The sequence below is a fragment of the Tachypleus tridentatus genome, chromosome 7, assembly GCF_004210375.1.
Source record: "Tachypleus tridentatus isolate NWPU-2018 chromosome 7, ASM421037v1, whole genome shotgun sequence".
NCBI classification, from domain to species: Eukaryota; Metazoa; Arthropoda; class Merostomata; order Xiphosura; family Limulidae; genus Tachypleus; species Tachypleus tridentatus.
The window spans coordinates 84108704-84120226 of NC_134831.1; positions in this window are offsets into that span (position 1 = coordinate 84108704).

Below are 11523 nucleotides of genomic sequence, written 5' to 3' on the forward strand. Positions count from 1 at the left end.
CGGGAAATGTATTAAACAACTTAAGAGTAGCCTTCCGTGAGGTACATTTATTTCCGTCTCGCTCGTTCGGTATTTTAATGGAGGTTAGGTTGGTTTGGTTGTTGTTAAAGAAACCTGTGATGTAGTTTTGGGTGATTTTATTTCGTGGTTGTGTTTTTGGTAGGTTCCAACGTGGTATTTTTAAACTACTTACCATAAGGAAGACAATCAACCAACAGCACATGTCGCCACAAGTACTTTGAACTAAATCGTGGAACTGACTGTCAGCATTTTAAAAACATTCGCAGCTGAAACTGAGAAGCACATTACATGTTTGTTTATACAGCAAAGCCACATTGGGCTATCTGCTGTAGTCACCATGGAGAATCAAACCCTGGATATCAACACTGTATGTCAGTAGGCTTACCGCTGTATCACCGAGAACATGAATGTTGTGGTCAACCACTAGCAGTACTAACTTTACAAAATTTTTCGTGGTCGAATAATCTAAGCAAAACAAAAAATTAAAAGAATAAATCACTTATGATTTGCCCCCCGCTAGTACAGAGTACAGTCTACGGATTTACAACGCTAAAATCAGTGGTTCGATTCCCCTCGGTGGGCTCAGCAGATAGCCCGATATGGCACTGCTATAAGAAAAAAAACACACACACACACTTATGAGTTTAGAGTAATATTATATTTCATTATACGTTAACAATGTAGAACATACTTATTTCGATATTAATGGTTAGAGATGTCTTATATGCAAATATTGTTATAAATAGTAATAAATTAAGGTGCGTTAAAAGAAAAATATTAAATATTTTAGTCTCCTGTTGGTACAGCGGCAAGTTTACGAATTTAAAACTCTAAAATCAGGAGTTCGATTCCCCTCGGTGGACTTAGCAGGTAGCCCGCTGTGGCTTTGCTTATAGAAAACACACACATTAAATGAACGTAAATTTGAGGAAACCGAAGTTTACTTATATGTCTTTCCAGGACTTTTCACAACTTTTAAAAGCGTGTTTCTAATCGTTGTGCATTTGTTTTCCTGTAAAACTGGTGCTAGATTTCGAAACTTTCCAGAATAATGTAAACTAAACGCCCGATTCCCCACAGTATTCATATGTTTCACTCTTACTATCATCATAAAGTTCAGATAAAGCTACATATAGTCTTTGATGAAATTAATTTAAATGCTCACTTGAACCTGCAGTACGGTAAACAAGTTTATGCTTTTAAGTCTGTTAATGGTATCAGGTGAAGTTGGATATGAGCCCACGGGAAAACCCGAAATGGATATGACAAACAAAATACACGCGGAATCTATTAGCGCTGGGTCCCAGAAGAGCGTCTTGTTGACAGGTATGACAATTATTGCAGATGTATAAAGTCAATAAAAGAAAACATGCGTTGTCCGTGTTGAACTTTATACGCGCATGGGTCTAACGGTCGATAGTAAATAATTTAGCTCACTCTCTCGACAGATCTCGACGTTCTGAAATATTATTATCTCTTTTAACTTTAAACAAGAGCTACAACATTGTCTGTTTAAGTTTCAGAATATTTTATTAGAGACGCGGCACCTGAGTTTCATCTTATTTCCCGCCGAGACTTTCAATTAAGACTTTTGAACGAGATATGGGGGATTAGAAGCAGATAAATATCATGTCTAACTGGCTCTTGCTGTCAAACTTATCCAAGGCAATTACCTAAACAAAGGCATCGGTTTCGAGCTGATCCCTATGGAACAAAAGGCGATAACAAGTCTCTCTTGCTATTATTGTGGAAAAGGAATACGAGAAAATAATTTATAGTTGACTGGATGGTTACTTAACTCGAAATGATCTGCACTCACAGAATACTGCTTCGTATTGAGCTAAATAAATTTACACGTGTTATGAATGCCACGAAATAAGTTTAGCCTGAATACTGTCTTTGAGTAAGATGTTCATTTATTTACATTTTCTATCTCCGTATTTTTGTTTTGTTTCTTTCTTAAACGAAAAACGTACTGATTTGGTATTATACCTCCCCGGACTGTTGAACGCTGTAGAAGTGTCGAGTGCACACCTGTGTATCGTATTACAAAAAAAAAAAAAAAAATCGAAGCCGGGCGAACCTACAAAAATTCACTGCACTTTGAGCTATGGATGCGTTATAAGAATGACAGTTAATCCCTTAGCGTGAGTGGAGAACGGTAATAACTTTTCTCATAAATACATGAACGATGGTCTTGCTTAGATGCGTGAGGACGTTGATAAAGCAGTGTTTCTATTTCAACGCTTCGTCCTCCAGTGAGAAAAAAAATAAGTTTACGAACTACGACTCTAAAATCTGAGGTTCGATTCCTCACTGTGGATACAGCATGAAGCGAAGCGTGGCTCTGAAGAAACTTAGACTCTCAACAACACACTTATATATTTTTGTCTTTACTTTTTGCACCAATCAAAAACACAGAAATATAATGATCAATTTCGTTTCTCATTAATTTTCACGCGATTCGTTAGTTATTATTTACGTTTCCTCCCCTTCATTACCTCACATCGTGTGACCTAAGAAACCATTAACGAAGCCCAGCTTTGAAAATAGTTAGAGACGAAGGGTAAACAACATTGGACAGAACAGGCTATAAATTACCTACATAAATGAAGAATTAAAAACAAAATACTAAGATGGCGAAGAGAAAAACAACCACGCCCACCCTCGCTAGTACAGCGACATGTCTACGGATTTACAACGCTAAAATTAGGAGTTCGATTCCCCTCGGTGGGCTCAGCGGATAGCCCGATGTGGCTTTGCTGTAAGTAAAAAACACAAGAAAAACAACCGAATGTAGATGGAAGTGTGTCAGACTGTAAGAGCAGGCCAGGCGTGGCCAGGTGAATTAAGGCGTTCGACTCGTAATCTGAGGGTCGCAGGTTCGAATCCCGGTCGCATCAAACATACTCGCCCTTTCAAACGTGACGGTCAATTCCACTATTCGTTGGTAAAAGAATAGCCCAAGAGTTGGCGGTGGGTGGTGATGACTAGCTGCCTTTCTTCTAGTCCTACACTACTAAATTAGGGACGGCTAGCGAAGACAGCCCTCGTGTAACTTTGCGCAAAATTTGAAAACAACCAAAACAAACTTTAAGAGCAAACCACACGTTTGAAATTTTGTATCCTGTGTTTAGACGTTCTTTCCATTCATAAAAACGTTTTCAGGTCAAGTTATATTCAAGTGAAAGCTACGACAATTTTATTCCAGTGTCTCAAACCTAATGGCGTAAATACAAAAGACTGCCCCCCCCATATTTATTTCTCTATAATTGTAGTTACGATTATGGCTGATTCGGGCCCTCTTTTGGTTCGAACACTCCTATAGGTTCGAGGGCTACAAAGGAATACTTTTGCCACTATTCAAATTCTTACCTATGAATATTATTTTTAACTATGTCATACTACACATACATAAAGTATATTTATATATATTATTAATACATAAATTTATTTAAACCAATAATATTATTATAAAACCTAAAGTTACCTGGCCTGACGCCATTTTCAAAGGATAGACTTTAGGTCACTGATAAATCTTGATCAGTGAATACATTGTATTTCACTATCTATAGTTGCAAGGGTGAATATTGCAATTGGGCAAAATAAAATTCCAAAAGGAATACCGTTAACTGGAATCATTGAAGTTGAAGTTGACAGGAAATATAAGATGGGGCCTTCTGAGTAATAATAACAATAATAAAAAAAACTCTGAATCGAAAGAAAGTATTCTTAATGTTTTTCGAAGAGTTCCATAGAACAAAATTTTACGTAAAAATAAAACAACTAAATAAGAATTATGCGAGTTTTGCAGTCAAAACTGCTTATTATTTGGTAAGTATGACCGATATGACTTCCATACGATTAGGTTAAGCATTTCTCTTGTCAGGAAGAAAATGTCGAAGAACATCTGTAATTAACTCCACCCACCCCATATCTGGAAAGGGTTAAGAAGTTGGGTTATTTTCTCATTGCACTGATGAGAAATAGCTTGTACCCAAATATATGAACAGAAGTTGGGTTACTTTCTCACTGCAGTGATGACAAATAGCTTGTACCCAAATATATGAACAGAAGTTGGGTTACTTTCTCATTGCATTGATGACAAATAGCTTGTACCCAAATATATGAACAGAAGTTGGGTTACTTTCTCATTGCACTGATGACAAATAGCTTGTACCCAAATATATGAACAGAAGTTGGGTTACTTTCTCATTGCACTGATGACAAATAGCTTGTACCCAAATATATGAACAGAAGTTGGGTTACTTTCTCATTGCACTGATGACAAATAGCTTGTACCCAAATATATGAACAGAAGTTGGGTTACTTTCTCATTGCACTGATGACAAATAGCTTGTACCCAAATATATGAACAGAAGTTGGGTTACTTTCTCATTGCACTGATGACAAATAGCTTGTACCCAAATATATGAACAGAAGTTGGGTTACTTTCTCACTGCACTGATGACAAATAGCTTGTACCCAAATATATGAACAGAAGTTGGGTTACTTTCTCATTGCACTGATGACAAATAGCTTGTACCCAAATATATGAACGGAAGTTGGGTTACTTTCTCATTGCACTGATGACAAATAGCTTGTACCCAAATATATGAACAGAAGTTGGGTTACTTTCTCACTGCACTGATGACAAATAGCTTGTACCCAAATATATGAACAGAAGTTGGGTTACTTTCTCATTGCCCTGATGACAAATAGCTTGTACCCAAATATATGAACAGAAGTTGGGTTACTTTCTCATTGCACTGATGACAAATAGCTTGTACCCAAATATATGAACAGAAGTTGGGTTACTTTCTCACTGCACTGATGACAAATAGCTTGTACCCAAATATATGAACAGTTTATTTACTGAAATGTATTTTATCTACAGCATTAAGTTGTTGTTGTTTTCTCGTTTGACAATAAAATCTAAAATTTTCTTTTTCACGGACTTTTATTTAGTTTTTGTATCTCGGTCGAAGAGTCACGAGGAAAAACAAAAGAGAACCCTCAATAGCCGCGGCACCTTTAGGTGGTGTTAGAGTAAATTAATCTACGATACTTTTTTTTTCCTTTTTATTAGCTATATTTTTGTGCACCAACAATAGCGAGTGTGGGGCGCACGTGTACCCGATTCGATTTTCTTACTCGTCAGAATCTCTACCAGTCTACCCTCAACATAAAATGATTTCATGCAAGATTAGAATAAATTAATCTAAGAGACCTTGGAAGTGGTCAAATATATTACTTGAGAGTGTTCGACCTCCTGAGCCCAAATGTGTTATTAGACCTCAGATCGGTCAAAAGATGACGGAGTAATAACCTAAAATTTTGTATCAGAAAAATAGAAAGAGCAGTTCTATGAGCCGCTTTGTCGCGACTAAATAAACGATATGTTACGCATGCGCATTACAAAATTCCATTTGTTTCGTGTACTTTACGCTATCATTAAATATTTACTTCTCTTCTCTCCAGACAGATAGCGCTGAAACTCGAGTTTAAATACACGTGGTGGGCACAGTACACATAATCCATTATGAAGCTGTGTGTTTATTTATAAATTAAAAAATATTTTACATACACAAAATCATGTCCTTGTTTCCTCTCTTCTGTATTTCTATCGCTATGAAGCTTTAATTCAACTTATTATGACCAAACTAAAAAAGATAAAAAAAAGACTACAATTAAAGTTGTTCAGTAAATCAGAAAGTAAATACTTATTCTAATGATGTGTATAAAAACTGATTTTCGGTTTGAAATCTAGACTATTAGTGTATAGGAATTAAGTGTATTTGTCTGTTTGCTCTTTCAAATTTTGACGTAGGTGGCGTTGTCATAATACGAGAACTTTTGATACTTTAATCATTCATGGTTTCTTTTTGATTTGGTTTTTGAATTTCGCGCAAAGCTACACGAGGGCTATCTACGTTAGCCATCCCTAATTTTGCAGTGTTAGACAAGATGGAAGGCAGCTAGTCACCACCACCCACCGCCAACTCTTGGGCTACTCTTTCAACAACGAATAGTGGGATTGACCGTAACATTATAACGCCCCACGGCTGAATGGGCAAGTGTGTTGGTGCGACTGGGATTTGAACCCACGACCATAATCATTCATGCAATAAATAAAAACGTTTATAAAAGTAAAACCACATGATTAACGTTCCATTAACTATTTTATTGTGATTTTTCTTCTCGTTAAAGATATATGTAAATATTTACACTGTTGGCCAAAATCGGAAGGCCAATGAACATAAAGACAAAATATGTATTTTGCGCTGTTAGACTCAACCACTTATTTGAGTAGAGCTTCGAAAGATGAAAATAAGAAAAGGGAAATTAAAAATTTAAAACTTTTTTTAGCATTTAATAGGGAAAATGTGAAACTATGAAATTAACCTAAGTACTAGCTGTTCAAAAGATTAAGACCATACCAAAAAGAAGTCCTAAACAGGGTAGGAAATGCCCAACAAGAGGTCTCAGTAGTGAGTTGCACGGCCACCATTGCGAATAACTTCAAACATTCGCTTTGGCATGGTCGATTTAAGCGTTTGCAGAACGCTGGCTGGAATGTTATTCCAAGTGGTGAGGATGGCTTCATGAAGATCGTGCACTGTTTGAAATTGACGTCCATTTCTATAAACTTCCCTTGCCATCCACTCCCAAACATTTCCAATGGAGTTCAATTCGGGCGAACACGCTGGATGGTAAAAAAGAATCACGTTATTCGCCATGAAAAACTCCTTTGTCCTGCGGGGATTGTGGATTGAAGCGTTGTCCTGCTGAAAGATCCAGTTATTTCCACAAAAGCGAGGGCCTTCAGTCAATAAGGATGCTCTCTCCAACATGTCAGCTGCTGTTTGACGCTCTTGTATAACCTGAAGCTCTATTGTTCCATGGAAGGAAAAAGCATCCCAGATCATGATGGAACCTCCTCCACTGTGTCGTGTAGAAAATGTTTCCAGTGTGATATTCTTATCGTGCCAGTAACGTTGGAAGCCATCTAAACCATCCAGGTTACATTTCTTCTCATCAGAGAACAAAACCTTCGTCCACTTTTCATATTGTTCTTGAGCTGCATTCTTCGTCCGTAAGGGCCTTAAACTGGTTTGACGATCGGCTGGTGTCTTGCCGGACAACCCGTCAAATCCTCCTACTCAACGCCGGCAAAATTTTCTTGGGCCGACCACTTGACATTTTCGTTCTGTATCCCTCAGGGTCTTTTAAGAAATTTGCAACAACAGTTTTACTACACCCAATTTCACCAGCGATGGCACGATGAGAGAGACCTTGCTTTTGCAGCTCGACAATTCTGCAATGTTCAAACTCTGTCAACTTTTTAGCTTTTGCCATGTTTTTACCCAATGTAACACAGGAGATGTCAGTGGGAGATGTTGACAACGCTAATGCTTGAACGCAAATGACTAAATTTCGTTACGTGTTTACCGATTAACGCTTCGTTTTCAGAAGAAATGCATATTTCTTCTTTATGTTCATTGAGTTTAAGATTTCGGCCAGCAGTGTAGATATCGAGTAAAAGTAGAATATTCACGTCTTTCAAGCTCGCTTGATATTCCAAATCATTAAATCTGTCGCGCCCTCAGAGGTGTATCCACGAGCTACAACGCCAGAACCCGTGTTGCTCGTGGTGGGCAGAACACAGTGTGTGATGTAGCTTTGTACTTAACTACAAGCAAACTTTATCTTGATGTTTCATTCAGTTATATGGCGTATAACTCGGCTAAACATAAAACTTACAGCCAACAAGTGTGATTAAGCGCAAATATGGTTCTGTTATTAAGTATAAAGCTACGAAGGGCTGTCCACAAGTTCGACTTGAGACCAACAGAACAACAGTTACCAATTCTTTCTTAAATCCTTAACCCTAGAAGATCATCGCCAGAATTTCTTAACACTTCTTTTACTCACAGCTGTTAGCGACAGGGAAATATAAATTATACTTAATATTTTAGTAATTTAGTAAAGTTGGGTTAACGAAAAAGTCGTATAAATGATAGTCGGAAGCTGCTTGGTTAGGCACTAGAATTTAGCAGAAATAGAATTTCGAGGCACTAAAATTCAACAACAGTAGAATTTTGCTGCACAGAATCCCTCAAGGAACAGAAAACGTTGAAAAAATAAAGTTAGTGATTATAAAAAGATTTTCGACTCCCTGCGGTGGACACAGCAGATGTGGCTTTGCTCTGAAACAAGCAAACAAAGCAAATGAATTTAATAGTTCTTTGTCTAAGTTTCCACTGAAAGTGCTTATGGTAAAATGTAACTACTGCTGGTAAAAACAAAAGAGATAAAACAATGGTACCAGAGATGATAAAAATGTCAAGAAATCAATATTTAGTGAGTGTTTTTTCTTCTCGTTGTTCTCCTAAAAACCTTCACGTAAACAACTTGTTTCTCATTGAACAGAATTACATTCAATGTACAAGCCCGGCACGGCCATATAGTTAGAGCACTCTACTCCAAACCTGAAGGTAATGGGTTCGAATCCCTGTCCCACCAAACCTGCTCGCACTTTCAGTCGTGAGGGCGTTATAAAGTTACGGTCAATTCCACTATTCACTGGTAAAAAGAGTGGCCCAAGAGTTGGCGGTGGGTGGTGATGACTAGCTGCCTTCCCTCTAGTCTTACACTGCTAAATTAGAGACGCTTAGCGCAGATAGCTCTCGAGTAGCTTTGCACAAAATTAAAACCAAACCACACCTTAAGGAACATGTTTGGAGGGGCGGGAATTCGAACCCATGATTTACAGATTGGAAGTTTAGCGCTATAACCACCTGGCTATTTTGTGCTTGATAACAAACAAAGAAAATTACACATAAAAAACTTTATTGAAATTTATTGCTGTCAAAAACCTTGATACTTTTTACAATATGACTGTTAAATAGCCTTCAGTTGTCCTCGTTTGTTTGTTTTTTTTATGACGAATAATGACATTCACGACTGACTGACGTGTATGAGAAGGGTTTCGTCAGATTACAGTAGATACGCGTACACGATCCTTATTGTAAACATTTTACAGGCTTACGTAGATTAAAACTCCAATGGATGATTAGACGGATGTTTCGATCTTCATTAGATCAGTGTTATAGAGGGCGAAACTTCTGTTTCTTTATGCTGCGTGACATGTGTTGTGTGAGACAGTGCTTTCGAAAGTTTTCAGCCCGAAGCACACTTTAAAAATCTCAAAATGTTGCGGCACTTTCACGTAAATAAGTTCGTATGACAGGCCTAATGGTATCGCATTCCCCTAACTAAGACAGGCAAAAATAACTATTAAACTGTGTGTGTCAAGGAAAAAAAAATAAATTAAATTTTAAATTTTAAAAATCTATTAAATTATAATAATTTTGTATTACTAAGTAAAAAATTACTTAATAATTGCAAAAATAATTTCTTTTAAATTTCGCGCAAAGCTACCCGATCCTGCTAAATGTTTAGCAGGCTTTTCGTTTGTTGAAGACGTTCTGGGTGTTGAAGCAGTTGGATTTTTCTCACTGCGAGAGTTTTAAAGATTCGCCTATTTGATCAAGTCTGTGTTATTTTCGATCAAATACTCAGTAAAAAACACACGCTAGCCGTCCCTAATTTAGCAGTGTAAGACTATAGGGAAGGCAGCCAGTCATCACCACCCACCGCCAACTCTTGGCCTACTCTTTTACCAACGAATAGCGGGATTGACTGTTACATTATAACATCTCCACTGCTTAAAGGGCAAATATGTTTGGTGCGACAGGGATTCAAACCGACGACCCTCAGATTACAAATCGATTACCCTACCCACCTGGCCACGCCGGGCCGTACGAAGGCTTATAATGCTGTAAAGGGGCCTTCGATGTCTGTGGTGGATACATAACAGATAGCTCGTTGCGTAGCTTTGCGCAAAATTCAAAACAAACCAAACCAAAGCCTCCAGACTTCCCACTGGGCCTCTGGGAGGCTTTACTTTATGTTTTTATAAAACCTACTCTGTGTATGAAGTCGTTCTGAATATATGTGAAAGATACTAATGTTGTAAAAATATTCAGGATTGACTTTGTATGATAATAAGGAAAATGCAGCTGATGTTACATAAGTTATTAATTTATTTCGTTATGGTTAAATAACAGGAAGTAAGTTTTAATCACTGTGTCCCTGAAATAAGGTTGTAAAATAATATAAATTTATTAACATCGATAATAAAAATATGTGTCATTATTTAAAAAAAGAATAATGAAAGTTGAATAGGAATAAAAATGGAAACCAACATAATACGTTTGAAAACACGTTACCGAATCCAGTTAGAGTTTACTATTACTTGAACTCTGCACTTTCTCAACGTAGATAAATACACTAATACAAACAAATGAAACGTTCACAATGGGCTTCATTTCCTAGTCTTTACTTGTGGTTTCTACAAATTGGAATACACGTAGAGCACATTTATGATGCCGTAAAACCCGCGTTTAGACGCATCCGTCCATCCAATAATATCCTAAAGAGAATAGCACGTCATTACAGTGTTTCTAGATCCTGTTAGCTTTTTCTGTTCATTAACAAATACGGCTTGGACGTGACATCAATTTAGCAGGCTTTTCGTTTGTTAAAGATGTTCTGGGTGTTGAAACAGTTGGATTTTTTTCACTGCGAGAGTTTTAAAGATTCACCTATTTGATCAAGTCTGTGTTATTTTCGATCAAATACTGAGTAAAAAAACACACGAAAGAGCTGGGAAAATACGTTAAAGAAGCAAGTGAATTATTATCTCGTTAAACCTTTATTTTACACAACTATACAAATCGGTTTGAATTTCCCGCAAAGCTACAAGAGGGCTATATGCGCTATCCTTCTCAAATTCAGCAGCGTAAGACAAGAAGGAAGGCAGCTAGTCATCACCACCCACCGCCAAGTCTTGGGCTACTCTTTTACCAACGAATAGTGGGATTGACCCTCACATTATAACACACCCACGGCTGAAAGGGAAAGCATGTTTGGTGTGACGGGAATTCGAACCTGCGACTCTTAGATTATGAGTGGAGCTCCTTAACCACCTGGCCATGCTGGGCCTTTTCGAAAGTGAATTTAAAAAAAAAATTATAAACACCGTTTGCTCGTGTATAACGTGACTATTAATGTAAGTTTACAACAGTTTTGTATCTACTTAAACAAAACAGTTGTGTTCAAAATGTTATTTTTTCTTTTGAAGGAGTGTTATCTGCCGAAACATAGCAAAACACTTTAAAATATAAAGAACAAATATGTTTAAGAAAAAAACACATTGTTTCTCAATAAAAGTAAGTAAACTGAAAACAAAAACTATTAAAAATAAATTGAGTTTCGAAACAAAAATACAACATATTTGTTTTAATATTCGTGATACAATTTCTGTTCGTTGCTCAACATAACATAGGTGGCTAGTTCAATTAGAATGTCCTTGTCTTTCTCTTTGGCAAAAATAGATTAAATAAGACTCGGTGAATTAATTTACACGGAATCAAT